This window comes from Schistocerca americana, chromosome 7 (genome assembly GCF_021461395.2).
Source record: "Schistocerca americana isolate TAMUIC-IGC-003095 chromosome 7, iqSchAmer2.1, whole genome shotgun sequence".
Lineage (NCBI taxonomy): Eukaryota > Metazoa > Arthropoda > Insecta > Orthoptera > Acrididae > Schistocerca > Schistocerca americana.
The window spans coordinates 304,077,871-304,094,972 of NC_060125.1; positions in this window are offsets into that span (position 1 = coordinate 304,077,871).

Sequence of the window (17,102 nt, forward strand, 5' to 3'; positions counted from 1 at the left end):
CATATGGTGCGTTTTTTTTTACAGATTTACTGTCGTGAAATGTCGGTTTGGCGTGTTTGTTTTCATAACATTCGTCAACAGATGTGAATAAATTCCTACAATTTTCTTATTGTTGCACACGTAAATTTTTCTCACGGAACACTTTAGTTTTGTCACTGAAAAGATTTCCACCAATCACCACATGCTCTCATACATACAAAGTGCTTAAAAACATGTATGAAAACATATGGTGCGTGGTGGAAATACATACAAAGTGCTTACAAACATATGAGTATACTCATATGTTTGTAAGCACTTTGTATATATGAAAACATGTGGTTCGTGGTGGAAATCTTTTCAGTGACAAATCTAAAGTGTTCAGTGAGAAAAATTTACGTGTGCAATGATAAAATGCAGTGGCAATGTGTTCACATCTGTTGACGAATGTTACGAAAACAAACACGCCAAACCGACATTTCACGACGGTTAATCTGTTAAAAAAACGCACCACGTGTTGTATGAAAAGCATGTAAACTGTCTGAAGATGAATCATAACAATTTGAAACCAGTAACGGTTCCCCTTTGAATAAAGGAACTGAAAGTAAATTTGTGGCTGGTTGCTGTTGCAACACGATCAACATTTGTCTTCAAATAACAGCCACGGTCTCCAACCATGTCACCATATGACAAAATTGCAGGTGACAGTGTGTCCACAACAGATTAAGTAAAGTTTTCGGAAATTCCCCTTTCAGACTTCTTGGTATTACAGAACGGAGTGAGTATAGTATTTCGAACTGAATCCCATGTCCGAAAGCGTACCGTTTCCGTGCTATAGCCGTTTAGAAACATGTTTGCTAGGTAGGTATGTAACAGGGTAGTCATATTGGGAGGGGGTGCTTACGTCGCATCAGCTGATGTCATTTGACGTCTATCCTATCCCTGCGATCTGGTTCGAGCCTCACTCACGTGTTCGTGAGCGTTAGAGCGAAATGATTGAGCACACGTTTTCAGAATACACTGACATGATCCTTCTGTATTCCGAAGCTCATCGTGATTGAAGAGCTGCTCGACGCCTTTATCAAGATCGTTATCCACAGCATCCGACTCCAGAGCGTACCCTTTCCTCCACAGTTAAGCAACGGCGTCGAGAAACCAGTACCTTCACCATCAGCAGGCTTGACAGTGGGGACCCAAGGACACGCCTCACACCCGAACTGGAAGATGCTGCGTTGCATCGCGTTGAAGAGAACCCGTCATCGAGTACGAGTTTCACGTATTTCCTTGGTTATTAATGAGTGGAATTGTAAAACACGTTATGTACTGCGTTAGCAGTAATAAATTACTTGTAAAAGTGATTGCATTGCCAACATGTTTTCAATTCCGAAGATGGATTCCAATATAAAATAATATCTAATCACTTCCCTCTACAGGTAGTAGAAGTTTGTGACCGAGTATTTCCGAAGACCCTGTACTGAAATAGGGAACCAATCATTGCAAATGCGTATTTATAGTGTTATGGATACACAGTTTACAACGAATAACAACGACGTAGCTCATAGTAATCATTCAAAGCGATGATCGCAGGTCCCGATGCATGCATGGCAACGGCGCACGAAGTTCTGCTGCACTCTCTCGAAGGTGCTCGGTGTATATTGTACCAGGAGACAAGCAGCTTGGACCGCAAGTAAGTCATAATCCGTTTCTAAAGGGGATTTATGCAACAACACCTGGACGTAACCCCAAAGCAAAAAGTCCAGAGAAGTGACATCCGACGATCACGATAGCCTTGGGACAGTACCTCCTCTTCCGATCCAGCTACTAGTGTACATGTTGTTCAGGCGCTCATGGACAGTAATATCGAAGTGGGCTGGCCCATTGCCGTGTTGAAGCCACATCAATTCGCGGAGAACAAGAGGTACAGTCGCTAACAACTGTGGCAGCAAATCTCGCGGGAACACCGGGTAACATGAACTTGTCAAACGGGGAGGCAACAAATAAGGTCCTATTAGATGATCTCGGAAAGTGTCCACCCAAACGTTGGTTGAGAATCGTTGTTGGTTGGCACCTATGTGGATGATGAGGGGGTTGTCCTAACACCAGATATGGCTCTTGCGTCTATTGAAATCACCATCAGGCGTGAATGAGGCTTCATACATGCGCCGTTGCAGTACATGTTGTGAGACTGGGGTTTTACCTTTGAAAAATTACTGTGAGATACGTTTTTGTGATGTGGTATGTCCACAATACAATAGCGCGACCGCTACGGTCGCAGGTTCGAATCCTGCTTCGGGCATGGATGTATGTGATGTCCTTAGGTTAGTTAAGTTCAAGTAGTTCTAAGTTCAAGGGGACTGATAACCTCAGAAGTTAACTCCCATAGTGCTCCGAGCCATTTGAACCACAATACAATAAGTAAACATTTCCGACCCTTGGCTCCCTATGCGAATAGAATAGGTTGTGGACACACTATCAGCTGTTTCAGTTTGACTGACAAGGTTAAAGACACCGTATATACGGACAATGTGTCTTACGGAGCGGTAGAGGTGGAAGAGCATGTTGATGTAACAAATTACAGAACGCTGGGAAGAACAGATCCATTTCATCAGCACCAGGATAAACACAATGTACGTTCAACTGACAGACGCAGAATTAAAAAGTAAATAAAAAGAAATAAATATTAAAAAAATTGAATACATGAATTCTAGGAAAGAGCAGTATTATAATTTACATATCGCATTTTCAAATAGATTTATTGCACAAAAAAGTGTCATAAAAAGTGGTATGAGAGTGACTGTATATTTCAGCGCGTGAAAATATTTTGAATTGAATTACATTATTTCTATATCGCCTGGGTTTCCACTCGAAATGATGGGATGCGGTCAGATGCTGAATACGCTCCTGGATTCATATTTCATGTGGTGACTTTCATTTTTGGGGAAAACCGCTCCCCTCTACATTCTATTGCTGGTTGTTAGCTCTAATATTATTGTAATAAGGAAAGTAGGCAACACTTGACATATAATTTGTATATATTCGGCTGGTCGTTGTGGCCGAGCGGTTCTAGGCACTTCAGTCTGGAACCGCGCGACCGCTACGGTCGCAGGTTCGAATCCTCCCTCGGGCATGGATGTGTGTGATGTCCTTAGGTTAGTTACATTTATGTAGTTCTAAGTTCTTGGGGACTGATGACCTGAGATGTTAAGTCCCATAGTGCTCAGGGCCATTTGAACCATTTTTTTAATACACTCCTGGAAATGGAAAAAAGAACACATTGACACCGGTGTGTCAGACCCACCATACTTGCTCCGGACACTGCGAGAGGGCTGTACAAGCAATGATCACACGCACGGCACAGCGGACACACCAGGAACCGCGGAGTTGGCCGTCGAATGGCGCTAGCTGCGCAGCATTTGTGCACCGCCGCCGTCAGTGTCAGCCAGTTTGCCGTGGCATACGGAGCTCCATCGCAGTCTTTAACACTGGTAGCATGCCGCGACAGCGTGGACGTGAACCGTATGTGCAGTTGACGGACTTTGAGCGAGGGCGTATAGTGGGCATGCGGGAGGCCGGCTGGACGTACCGCCGAATTGCTCAACACGTGGGGCGTGAGGTCTCCACAGTACATCGATGTTGTCGCCAGTGGTCGGCGGAAGGTGCACGTGCCCGTCGACCTGGGACCGGACCGCAGCGACGCACGGATGCACGCCAAGACCGTAGGATCCTACGCAGTGCCGTAGGGGACCGCACCGCCACTTCCCAGCAAATTAGGGACACTGTTGCTCCTGGGATATCGGCGAGGACCATTCGCAACCGTCTCCATGAAGCTGGGCTACGGTCCCGCACACCGTTAGGCCGTCTTCCGCTCACGCCCCAACATCGTGCAGCCCGCCTCCAGTGGTGTCGCGACAGGCGTGAATGGAGGGACGAATGGAGACGTGTCGTCTTCAGCGATGAGAGTCGCTTCTGCCTTGGTGCCAATGATGGTCGTACGCGTGTTTGGCGCCGTGCAGGTGAGCACCACAATCAGGACTGCATACGACCGAGGCACACAGGGCCAACACCCGGCATCATGGTGTGGGGAGCGTCTCCTACACTGGCCGTACGCCACTGGTGATCGTCGAGGGGACACTGAATAGTGCACGGTACATCCAAACCGTCATCGAACCCATCGTTCTACCATTCCTAGACCGGCAAGGGAACTTGCTGTTCCAACAGGACAATGCACGTCCGCATGTATCCCGTGCCACCCAACGTGCTCTAGAAGGTGTAAGTCAACTACCCTGGCCAGCAATCTCCGGATCTGTCCCCCATTGAGCATGTTTGGGACTGGATGAAGCGTCGTCTCACGCGGTCTGCACGTCCAGCACGAACGCTGGTCCAACTGAGGGGCCAGGTGGAAATGGCATGGCAAGCCGTTCCACAGGACTACATCCAGCATCTCTACGATCGTCTCCATGGGAGAATAGCAGCCTGCATTGCTGCGAAAGTTGGATATACACTGTACTAGTGCCGACATTGTGCATGCTCTGTTCCCTGTGTCTATGTGCCTGTGGTTCTGTCAGTGTGATCATGTGATGTATCTGACCCCAGGAATGTGTCAATAATGTTTCCCCTTCCTGGGACAATGAATTCACGGTGTTCTTATTTCAATTTCCAGGAGTGTATATATTCGGCTTGTAATGTGTTTCTGAATGGAACGTAAGTCTTTTTCTATGTCTTAATATTTTTTTAAATATAATTGGATTTAATTCAGTGACCATCTCCCACAAGGAGCTAATGGCCGTGATTCAGTCTTGGAGGATAAACTCCGTATCACCAAGCATGCACACGGCATCCGAACGGAGAGAAAGTGGGTGTTTGTATCACACGAGTCTCGCACTCTTTTCCATTGTGACGTCCATTATTACTGACGAAAGCGAAGCTACAGAGTACGGAATGCCTTGCTGTAAATTTAAGAGTAGTTCGATATGTTAAACAAATATAATACAGTATGTCCCGTTATAGGTTTACAGGTGGTTGAATGTTCATTCGTCCATACTGTCGAGCTGACCTTCTTCTTTACTGTGTCTGCTTTACAACAGGTACTGATTCGGTTTCTCAAGCTTTCTCTTTACCATTACCTGCTGTTAAGTTCTTCCATTTTTAACGTCATCCATCACTTCAAACCTTATATTTCCTCGTCACTTCCTTGCAGTCTTTCCTTCGTTGCAAACAATTTCTTCGCAGTTTTTATTCCAGCCAAAGTGGTTTTCATGGTCTTATTTTAACTAGTTTTCTTTCTCCTCTTAATCAGGGCAGAACTTCTTCACTCGTAATTCTATACGCCAATTTTTTAGCACTTAAGTACTATTGTAGTATTTTTCCTCTCACATTTTGGGTGTCTGTGATTCTTACCATAAATATTATATTCCACATAAAACACTCGGCAAATCTCTTTCCCAGTTCTATCAGCATTCTTTTACATTTCAGAAATATTTCACCTTTTGGAAGCTATTTTACCCACCGGTAGTCTGCTTCTTATTTCATCCACACAGCTTCAGTTTCTTTCCCGTAACGTCCTAAGCATGTAAATGATTTTAATGTTACGAAATCTTTCCCTCCAATGATAATTTGACCAAACCTTCTTTTCTCTGAGTCTTGTAGCTTTGGACTCTCCTACATTTGTCCTCTTTCCAAACTCGTTTCCCATTTTTACCGTCCTAGATACTCTCCCCGGCCTCGTTGATATTATACAGTGCCGCATGCTTCTACGGCCGCTGATGATGTGCGGCTGTTGACATGAACTATCGCTACTTTTTAGCTCGGTTGATGGGCGATCGGGGTGCTTACTGGTGCTTTCAGGTGTGATGCGCTACTTGCAACGCACTGAAAAATAAATTACGCATACCATTAGCACCTACATGAAAGAGAGCATTTTAAAATTAGAGCTCTTATTCTTTCATGGATCTAATTACATCGTTCTGGCTTTGTTTTTATTACGATATTGCACTGGCTGTGTTGCTAAGAGGAACGATGTAATGTTCCTTCGGACCTTCGAAGAAGCAAGCAATGCGGCGACTATAGCCTTTATGAAATACATGAAATGTATTCGCAGTTGCGAATACGAACAACCATCAGCTGTGTAACAGAATGACGACAGTGAAAATTTGTACCGGACCAGTACTCTAACCCAGATTTTCCGCGATTGCCTGAACAGTTTTTGCTATCCATGCACGACTCATGGGCTGACCAAACCTACCATACGTCGTCGTTCCTACGTCACATCCTGTACTCGTACAAACATTATATAATTCGAGTACAGGGAAGGCAATTTTTACATGTTAAAAGCAAAATGGCATCGTTCTTCTTAACAACAAAGCCACTGCAATATCGTATTTGTCCGCTAATATCGTGCACCGATTCCCAAAGTGGTTAATGCGAATGTTTCGTAAAGTGGGAAATTCGGGTTCGAGTCGCTGTCAGGCACAAATTTTCATTGTCGTCATTCCCTTGTACAGCTGAATATTTCATCAATTTTTTTATATTATTAGCTAAAGCGATATTCGACTAGGAAGAATTGTGATATCTTTACCAATGTTCTTTTTAACACTCCCTGGTAAACTGTGCGCCCAAGGAGCTACACCTAGCAGCCCAAGTCAGTTGGTTGCGCCTGCAGCTGCAATCCACAGTACGCATACAATACGGGTCATTTACATTCATTATGTTTTCACGCATTTTAACTGTGCTTGCATTGGCTATAAAACTTTGTATGTTTTGTTGCCTTTTAGATGCTTCTCATGAAATGTACGCGAATGGTACTGCAAAGAGTGTTCTATACTGTCGTAATCCTGTCACTGATAAATCTGCAAATTGCTTTTCGTGTTTTCTAGACACATCAGACGATGATCACATAGGTCGAAACCGGTCACAAAACAAAGGAATAATTTTGCAGTCAAAGACTATATTCAATTCTACAAACGTTAAACATCGTGTTGATGTATGCTTGCAAATGATTTTGCCAGTTTTCACTTTTGTTTTATTAATGTACTGACGCAGCGCAGCTTTCATCCTATGGCCGCCGTACACTGATCTGCATCAGCGCATTAGTGACAAGAATAGTGTTTGTCCAACGGACATAAAGGCAAAAACGAAACTACAAGGTACAGAACAAAAGGCAACTGCAGTTTTCAAAATATAGTCAATAAAAACGTTATACTGACGAAGATATTAATGTATTATACTATCTGAACGTAAGTGAAAACCCGAAGCGCGTTTTTGCTGTAAATAAAGACGTATAAGAAGTTTGTAGAATTAGTATTTCGTCAAGTAATGCTATTTGTTTCCTTATGTCAGTATTAAATTTTTCTTTTGTGGTTGATCTAAGAAACTTTACAATTTTTGGCGGGTTTGTTACTGGTAACGATGTTATACAAGTCAACAGTTATAAAATAAAAAAATAAAACAAGAAGGAACATTAAGGTACTGTTGCAGCTAATTCGCGTAAAACAGATTTCTCGTATAATACTCTGACACCTATGCCAGGCGGACAACGGTTGGTGCCTTACGTCGAAACCAAACACCATTGCTGGGAGTCCAACCGCCGCCAGATGCCACTGTTCCCTTCACAAATATTGGGCCTGATGATTGGTCGATTTGAATTTAAAAAGCAATAAATCGCCTGCTCAGCAGCCATTTCGTCTGTCGAGGGTGAATTGGTGAGGGGGGGGGGGGGCGGGAAGCGGAGGGTGAGAGGTATCATTGTGCTCTTCAGAGAGCGTATAAAGATCGCCGTCACTTCCCTAAAAAGGCTGGGCGTAGTGCATTTTGAACAGGAAACAGTCGCTAGTTCTACTCCCCTCATTCCATCTCTTCACATCCCCGCCCTCCCCACCCTCCGTTCGTGCTACTCAGTTCCGAAAAAAAATAAGGGGAGGATGTGACGAAGCAGAACCGAATAGAATCGCTTCAATGTAGACGACAAAGCTTACCCGTGGAAAATCACTAACAACATCGTACAACAAGTCCTTAGTATTTCTCCGTTCCTTTAATGAAAAGCCTTCAATATTAAGTTTTCCCACTCATAAACTCCTCGTTGGCGAATATCGCCATTTATTGCTAGGTGTTCTGTTACGCTTTCCAGCAAGTTGCAAGTTGCTATATCACTAAAATTGAATTTATTCATACATTCTGCAATGAATGCACCTGATTATTAATTTTTATGGTTATATTTTTTTTAATGCAGTATGTGTGGTGTCTCAGCGCAACACACCACATCAATATTTTACGTCGAGAGCTTCGCGGATAAGCGAAACAGTAATCTTCCACGTAATCCGCGTTCCCGAACACATCTCTCCGTTATCCAACTGCGACATACAACAAGTCAGTTTTCTGTTCCCCTCTGAGATCGCTTTGTAATGTTCCAGTGAGCAACGTCTGCACCAGAGCTAAGATAACTGAGAGGGGATCACTAAAATTAACTACTTCGGCAAAATTCCGTAGAAGATGAACCAAGATGATTATGCACTACAGTGAGAGACCAAACTGAAAATGACAATTGGCAAACATTTGGATAAACTTTTATGGGAAGAAGAAAAAAAACATTGATGCATTTGAAACTCCCTAGCAGATTAAAACTGTGTGCGCGACCGAGACTCGAACTCGGGACCTTTGCCTTTCGCGGGCAAGTGCTCTACCATTTTTTTTTTTAATCTCATTTTGTTCGTTTACGTTCGTTGTATCTGCTCTGGGCGGACGTCGAAAGACACCCGTTTCAGTTCGTTGTTGATCCATTAACTCAGTTTTTTTTATTACAGAGGGCAGCTAGCCCTCTGACCGAATACGCTGAGCTACCGTGCCGGCTAACCATCTGAGCTACCGAAGCACGAGTCACGCCCGGTCCTCACAGCTTTACTTCTGCCAGTATCTCGTCTCCTACCTTCCAAACCTTACAGAAGCTCTCCGCTGCAGAGTGAAAATCTCATTCTGGAAACATCCCCCAGGCTGTGGCTAAGACATGTCTCCGCAGTATCGTTTCTTCCAGGAGTGCTTGTTCTGCAAGGTTCGCAGGAGAGCTTCTGTAAAGTTTGGAAGGTAGGAGACGAGATACTGGCAGAAGTAAAGCTGTGAGGACCGGGCGTGAGTCGTGCTTCGGTAGCTCAGATGGTGCCGGCACGGTAACTCAGCGTGTTCGGTCAGAGGGTTAGCTACCGTATGTAATAAAAAAAGAAATAAAAAAACTGAGTTAATGGATCAACAACGAACTGAAACCGGTGTCTTGCGACGTCCGCACCGAACAGATGAAACGAACAAAAACTTGCCCGTCTCGGTCGGGAACACAGTTTTAATCTGCCAGGAAGTTTCATATCAGCGCACGCTCCGCTGCAGAGTGAAAATCTCATTCTGGAGTGATACATTTATTATAAATTTATTAAAACATTAGTGTACAGGGTACGTGAAAATTGTGGTTTTCTCGACGAATTTCACTGATGAAAGCTTCTCGGGTTATCAGCCGATTCGTGGCGTCGTGTTGTCGCAACGTTTCGATGTTTTTCAAACGCCTCATCTTCAGACTGAGGATAATATGGGAATTCGTGAAAAAGTTGCGCCAACAATACAACACGATTCGGCTGATAACCCAAGGAGATTTCAACTACTATGTTATGATGCATGAGTGAACAGAACCCCATATTTTTTCAGGACGTAGTATTGGTCAAAACTAGACAAAATATCAAACTTCTATCCGGACAGAAGTAGTTAAGATATTTGCCCCTTTGCTTCTTCTATAATGGTCAGTAATCAGTAGTGTAGGTCCATTCCTGTTGACGCTGATATTTCCCAATGGTAGGGATGTGTTTCGTCTCTGCGTTTTGTCCTGTGACTGTGATACTGTTGGCAGATTTAGCATACAGGACGGCCTTTTATTGGATCCGATGGCCCTGGGACGACGAGATTTCAACGAATTAGCGAGGTCTACTGACCATGTGTGCTGTACCTGCATATTATGTACCCCAGTAAATTGGTAATTTTCTACTAGAAATCCAGAAGAACGAGTATTTTCCCACAAGCGGAGCAGCTGAACGGATTATACAGGCAAGACACACTGCATGTGTAAGGTGCAGAGTACCTATGTCATGCTCCATGTTAACAAAAACTTTGTGTTCTGTCTTACGGTAGGTCTTGTCATGGACGAAGCCTCGTCAGAGGGGTCCACCGTATGAGCACTAGGGAAGTGATTCCAGCGATGGTTTACCGTTGCCTTCCACTGATGATGATGAAATGATCATGATGACAACACAACACCCAGTCTGTGAGCGAAGAAACTCTTCAGACCCCTTGGCGTGACAGATCGGCGAGCTGACCACTCAGCTGTCGGGGCGGACTTGTCATGAAAAAACCCATAATAAAAGACAGGGGCATAAGTCGTAGTAAAATACACGTAGCGTTGCAGGGAAGCTTCAAGGGCCCAACCCAAAATTCCCCTAGCGTTGAAGAAGAAAGTTAGCGGGGCAACTGCTATTGTACAGTAACGAGACAGCTCAGCATGAATTATTCTTTTAGTTAGTACAAATGCACTTGAAATGTAAACTTTCTATACACCGATCAGCCATAACATTATGACAAATTACCTAATAGCCGATATGTCCACATTTGTCACGGATAACAGCGGCGACGTGCCGTGTTTTGCAAGCAGTGAGGCCTTGGTAGGTCGCTGGAGGGAGCTGACATCAACTGTACACAAAACCTAATTCCCGTAAATCCGGGGAGAGGGACGATGACCCCTGATGCCTCGTTCAAACACATTCCTGGTATGTTCGATCGAATTCAGATCTGTAGAGTTGGAAGGCGAGCACATAAAAAAAATGTATAAATGTATGGGACTTAACTGCTAAGGTCATCAGTCCCTAAGCTTACACACTACTTAAACTAAATTATCCTAAGGACAAACACACACACACCCATGCCCGAGGGAGGACTCGAATCTCCGCCGGGACCAGCCGCACAGTCCATGACTGCAGCGCCTGAGACCGGACGAGCACATCGATTGGAACACGCCACTCTGTTCCTTGAACCACTCCATCACTCTCCTGGCCTCACCATGGAACATTATCTTTTTGAAAAATGCCACTGCTCTCGGGAAACATATCGTCGCGAAGGGGTGTAAGTGCTCTGCAGCTGGTGTACAGTACTCCTTGGCCGTCATAGTGCCTTGCTCCACTGAACCGATGGATGCCCGCGTGATTGTTCCACAGAGCATAACAGAGCCGTCGGTAGCTTATCTCCGTCCCGCAAACAGCTGTTTCCCTGGAAGTCGACGCATTCACTCCCTTCCATCGCCATGAGGAGGAAGGTATCCGGATTCATCAGACCACGTAACGCTTTGACACTGCGCCAATGGCCAGTGCCGATGATCACGTGTCAATTTCAGTCGTAGTTGCCCATGTCGTGGTGTTAACATTGGCACATGCGTGGGTCGTGGAGGCCCATCTTAGAAATGTTCGGTGCATTGTGAGTTCAGACACACTTGTACTCTGAGCAGCATTGAAGTCTGATGTTAGTTCGCCACAGATCGCCGCCTATCCTGTTTTACCAATCTGCCAGCCTACGGCGTCCGACATCTATAATCAATGGTGGCCGCCCAACTCCCCGACATCTGGACGTAAGATTCACCTTGGTTTCGCCACGTGTTGAAGACAATCAGCACAACACTCCTTGAACACCCGACAAATCTTGCAGTTTTCGAAATGCTCGTGCCGAGCATCAGGGCCTTCACAGTCTGCCCTCAGTCAAACTCAGAGGGATAGCGCGCCTTCCCCGCTCTACGCACGGTCAGCACGCTCACTGATACTACATGAGCGGTGTGTATGTCTGACTAGCAGTCACTCTTACTCAGGTGACCCTGTTACCGCCTGGACCGGTTGTAGTCGGTTGCTGGTCACAATGTTTTGGCTGATCAGAATCGCAACACCAAGAAGGAGTCCTGCATCTGAAATATGAAGTCTATTCAAATTTCGCGCCACACACAGAAGATTCGTGCCAGTAGAGCCACTGTTGTTGTTGTGGTCTTCAGTCCTGAGACTGGTTTGATGCAGCTCTCCATGCTACTCTATCCTGTGCAAGCTGCTTCGTCTCCCAGTACGTACTGCAGCCTACATCCTTCTGAATCTGCTTCGTGTAATCATCTCTTGGTCTCCCTCTACGATTTTTACCCTCCACACTACCCTCCAATACTAAATTGGTGATCCCTTGTTGCCTCAGAACATGTCCTACCAACCGATCCCTTCTTCTAGTCAAGTTGTGCCACAAACTCCTCTTCTCCCCAATTCTATTCAATACTTCCACATTAGTCATATGATCTACCCATCTAATCTTCAGCATTCTTCTGTTGCACCACATTTCGACAGCTTCTATTCTCTTCTTGTCCGAACTATTTATCGTCCATGTTTCACTTCCATACATAGCTGCACTCCATATAAATGCTCTCAGAAACGACTTCCTGACACTTAAATCTATACTCGATGTTAACAAATTTCTCCTCTTCAGAAACGCTTTCCTTGCCATTGCTGGTCTACATTTTATATCCTCTCTACTTCGACCATCATCAGTTCTTTTGCTCCCCAAATAGCAAAACCCATTTACGACTAAGTGTCTCATTCCCTAATTCAATTGCCTCAGCATCACCCGAGTTAAATCGACTACGTTCCATTATCCACGTTCTGCTTTTGTTGATTTTCATCTTATATCCTCCTTTCAAGACACTGTCCATTCCGTTCAACTGCTCTTCCAAGTCCTTTGCTGTCTCTGACAGAATTACAATGTCATCGGCGAACCACAAAGTTTTTATTACTTCTTCATGTATTTTAATGCCTACTGCGAATTTTTCTTTTGTTTCCTTCACTGCTTGCTCAGTATACAGATTGAATAACATCGGGAAGAGGCTACAACCTTGTCTCACTCCCTTCCCAACAACTGCTTCCCTTTCATGCCCCTCGACTCTTATAACTGCCATCTGGTTTCTGTACAAATTGTACATAGCCTTTCGCTTCCTGTATTTTACCCCTGCCAACTCTAGAATTTGAAAGAGAGTATTCCAGTCAACATTTTCAAAAGCTTTCTCTAAGTCTACAAATACTAGAAACGTAGGTTTGCTTTTTCTTAATCTAGCTTCTAAGATAAGTCGTAGGGTCAGTATTGTCTCTACGGAATCCAAACTGATCTCCCCCGAGGTCGGCTTCTACCAGTTTTTCTATTCGTCTGTAAAGAATTCGCGTTAGAATTTTGCAGACGTGACTTATTAAACTGATAGTTCGGTAATTTTCACATCTGTCAACACCTGCTTTCTTTGGGATTGGAATTATTATGTTATTCTTGAAGTCTGAGGTTATTTCGTCTGTATCATACATTTTTCTCACCAGATTGTAGAGTTTTTTCAGGACTGGCTCTCCCAAGGCTGTCAGTAGTTCTAATGGAATTTTGTCTACTCCCGGGGCCTTGTTTAGACTTAGGTCTTTCAGTGCTCTGTCAAACTCTTCACGCAGTATCATATCTCCCATTTCATCTTCATCTACATCCTCTTCCATTTCCATAATATTGTCCTCAAGTGCATCGCCCTTGTATAGACCCTCTATATACTCCTTCCACCTTTCTGCTTTCCCTTCCTTGCTTAGAACTGGGTTTCCATCTGAGCTCTTGATATTCATACAAGTGGTTCTCTTTTCTCCTAAGGTCTCTTTAATTTTCCTGTAGGCAGTATCTATCTTACCCCTAGTGAGATAAGCCTCTACATCCTTACATTTGTCCTCTAGCCATGCCTCCTTAGCCATTTTACACTTTTTGTTAATCTCATTTTTGAGACGTTTGTATTCCTTTTTACCTGCTTCATTTACTGAATTTTTATATTTTTTCCTTTCATCAATTAAATTCAATATGTTTTCTGTCTTTTTATCTACTTGCTCCTCTGCTGCCTTCACTACTTCGTCCCTCAAAGCTACCCATTCTTTCCTCCATTCTAGTCAATTGTTCCCTTATGCTCTCCCTGAAACACTGTACAACCTCTGGTTTAGTCAGTTTATCTAAGTCCCATCTCCTTAAATTCCCACATTTTTGCAGTTTCTCCAGTTTTAATCTACAGTTCATAACCAATAGAGTGTGGTCGGAGTCCACATCTGCCCCTGGAAATGTCTTACTGTTTGATACTTGGTTCCTACATCTCTCTCTTAGCACTATATAATCTGTCTGAAACATGTCAGTATCTCCAGGCTTCTTCTTTGTATACAACCTTCTTTTATGATTCTTGAACCAAGTGTTAGCTATGATTAAGTTATGCTCTGTGCAAAATTCTACCAGGCTGCTTCCTCTTTCATTTCTTCCCCCCAATCCATATTCACCCGCTACGTTTCCTTCTCTTCCTTTTCCTACTATCGAATTCCAGTCACCCATGACTATTACATTTTCGTCACCCTTCACTATCTGAATAATTTCTTTTATCTCATCATACATTTCTTCAATGTCTTCTTCATGTGCAGAGCTAGTTGGCGTAGAAACTTGTACTACTGTAGTAGGCATGGGCTTCGTGTCTATCTTTGCCACAATAAGGCATTCACTATGCTGTTTGTAGTAGTAGCTTATCCGCAAAGCCACTATGAGGAATAAAATCAGGTTTGGTTTAAGTACACGTTGTAACGGCTCTTAGCGTTCGTTACCTTTGAAGTTACACGTGGTGAGTTATAGTCAGTAAGAATATCTTTAAGTGTACCATACAGCAGTGCAGGTTGGAAAAAATTGATTTTCGGTTTTCATCATATGTCGATAGAGTAAGGTTTTATTTAAGTACTCTGAAAAAGATTTTACTGAAAAAAATTTTTTTTCGAGCAAATAAAAGCATTTTCCTACCAAGTGTGTTTATGTGCCACGCCCACTTTTGTGTCACCCACTTTTCTGCATATATTTTAGATCTTTATATCCTCCACATTGCCCGTTAGGGATTTTTTTTTACTCCCGAGTGTGTTGGTTATCCTTGGAATGTAACGGTCGGTATTCGTTTGTTACTGCTGTTTGTAAACCACACGCGGTTAGTTTTGTTCAAGTGTGATTGTGAGTAGTTGTTATACCTATGTTTGCAGTGCTTGTTTACATGTGTTTTGTTGTGTTTATTGAAGATGACGAAACGTAAAGGCATTTTCAAGAAACGACAATTGAGAGGAAACAAGTTTAGAAAGCTTTCTGTACAAGAGGTTATGTCGCCTGGCAACGATGTTACTAATTGTGATTCTTCAGCAAGTGCATCATCAAAGAAGCTCTCACCATTTCAAGAGAGTTACAACGAATTTACTGTAAGTGACAAGGGGTGCAGTAACATTATTATAAATTTGAGAATATTACCAGATGTAATTTCTAAATTTGTACAATGTAGACAGTGTGGTGAGTCACAGAATGTGAAAAATTGTGAGAGTGCCAGTGGGAGAAAAGGCCTAGCAATTGCTTTGGATTTAATTTGCACTAAATGCTCAGCTGTGATTTCATTTATGAGTTCTTAAAATCCAGATGCAAGTGGTCCTTTTGAAATCAATACTAGATTAGTTTATGCCTTACGATCGATTGGTAAGGGCGTGGCTGCAGGGAGAACATTTTGTTCAGTGATGAAGTTACATCAACCACCAAATAAATTTGAAAAACTGACTGCAATATTAGAGAAAGTTGTATGTGAGGTCAGTGAGGAAAGCATGAAACTGGCTGCTAGGGAAACAGTGGAAGAAAATGATGGATGTTCGGATATTGCAGTAGCACTAGATGGAAGCTGGCAGAAAAGAGGACATACTTCTCCGAATGGAGTAGTGACTGCCACGAGTGTAGACACCGGTAGAGTGTAGGATGTGGAGATAATGTCTAAATATTACAAATGTTGTAAAGTCAATGAACATAACGAACACAACTGTGTGGCTAATTTTAGAGGAACAAGTGGTGGTATGGAAGTTCATGAAGTACAACAAAGATTTCATTGTTCCATAGAAACAAGAGGCGTACGGTACACCAAATACTTGGGCAATGGTGACAGTAAGGCATACAGCAATGTGGTGAACTCTAAGCCATATGGAGATGTCATTATTAACGAAATAGAATATGTAGGCCATGTTCAAAAACGTTTGGGAACAAGGCTGAGAAAACTAACTGTTGATATGAGAGGAAAAAAATTAGAAGATGGAAAATTGTTGAGCAGGCAGGATCGGTTAGCTAAAACTGAAATAGAAAACTTGCAGGTATACTACGGGCAGGCAATTAGGAGAAATAAAGAAAATCTGGAGGCAATGAAGAGAGATGTTTAGGCCATATTCTTCCATAAGTGCTCTACTGATTGTGTCCACCAGGAGAAAATTCGTGGTGCAAATACAATAGGGCTCAGGCAACTCTAGAATCTTATTCTCACTAGCATTCTCTTCCTGCTGCTATTATTACAGCAATTAAACCTATTTTCAGAGACTTGGCTTATCTTGACCTTCTAAGGAAATGTTTGCATGGGCAGACATAGCACCCAAACAACAGCTTAATTTGGAACCGCCTTCCTAAAAATGTATTTGTAGGCATGCATACAATGAAACTAGGAGTTCATGATGCTGTTATTACATTCAGTTGTGGTAATATTGGAAAGTCTTGGGTACTGAAAAAGCTGGGAATTAATCCTGGTGAAAATATGATCACTGGGCTGCAACATTGCGATAAAATGAGGATAGCCGATGCAGACAGGTCTGCATCTAATATGGCCAAGAAAGCAAGACAAACATCCAGGAAGGTGAAAAAGAAACTGGAAGACCTGCTAGAGGCCAAAGAAGGGCCATCATATGCAGCAGGACAGTTTTAATTAACTGTAAGTAACAAATTTCAAAAGTTTTTTCTTTAAAGTCAATTTGCCGAAAACTAAAATTTTCAGTACTTATGCCCCTATTATATCAGAAACTGTCATAGAGAAATGAATGAAATTTTCAGAGACTCTGCATAACATAAAAAGCCACCTCTGGTACTACATTCATTAATATTCCCCCATTAGGAAGTTCACAAAAAATATTTTCTGCAGAAAAAAATAAATATTTTTTGTTAATAAATCTGAAAAAGTATTTTTTTAAACTATATAGTGGATAAAGTAGATTTTAGTA